This window comes from Triticum dicoccoides, chromosome 4A (genome assembly GCF_002162155.2).
Source record: "Triticum dicoccoides isolate Atlit2015 ecotype Zavitan chromosome 4A, WEW_v2.0, whole genome shotgun sequence".
Classification (NCBI taxonomy): Eukaryota; Viridiplantae; Streptophyta; class Magnoliopsida; order Poales; family Poaceae; genus Triticum; species Triticum dicoccoides.
In genome coordinates, this window is record NC_041386.1 from 717,136,464 (window position 1) to 717,137,534 (window position 1,071).

The following is a 1,071-nucleotide window of genomic DNA, read 5'->3' on the forward strand; positions in this document are numbered from 1 at the left end:
GAATTCAGGAGGACGCTAGCGGGAAACCGTTGGGAAGCTTGGCTCCATCTTGTGAGAAGATTGATGGATGTTCACCTTTTTCAACAGCCCGATCAGTTGCACTGGAAACTAACTAAGAATGGAAAGTTTTCGATTAAATTCATGTATTTGGATATTATCAATGCTAGCACTATTCCTAATTCGAAACATGTCTGGAAAATCAAAGTGCCTTTAAAAATCAAAGTGTTTATGTGGTTTGTCCATAAACAGGTCATTCTAACTAAGGACAATTTGGCAAAACGCAACTCGACTGGATCTAAACGATGCAGTTTCTGTGATTCTGATGAATCAATCAAACATCTCTTCCTCGACTGCCCTTTGGCAAAGATTTTGTGGAGATCGGTTCACATAGATTTTAATATTACTCCCCCGAATTCTATCAACACGTTATTTGGGACGTGGCTAGAGGGGATAGATGCAGCAACCGCGAGACATATCCGTGTAGGAGTATGTGCTTTATTATGGGCGGTGTGAAACTGCAGAAACGACTTGGTTTTTTAACAGAACAACGAATATTCATTTTTTGCAGGTTATCTTCAGGGCCACTACACTAATCCGTATGTGGTCGCTGCTCACTCCAACGGAGGCCAGGGAGCGTTTGGTTACTGAATCTATCCGATGGAAGACGGTAACTCGGGCTATCTTCAACCGGTTTGGACGGCGGCCACGTAATAGGATAGGTGCTTAGTGTCCTATCTTATGTTATGCCTGCCGGTTGGCGCTTTCCTGTGTTTGCTTTATTGCTCTTTGTGAGCCTTTTTTCTTTTTGGAGACTTTAAGACTTATGTTGGACCTTTTGACTTTTATTAATATGGCCGTATGCATCATCATGCTGCAGAGGCCGGGGCAAACACTCTTTTCGGAAAAAAATGCTACCAGTAGTGCCGCACTGACAGTGCACAAGTTAAATTCCGGCAGAGGGCACAATCGAACGCTGCTAACAAGGGCTTCTTCTAGTAGTGGTTATTCAAGTTCTAAAATGAAGTAAATCAACAAAAAACATAAAAGAACAGAAAATAAGAATGGGAAGTT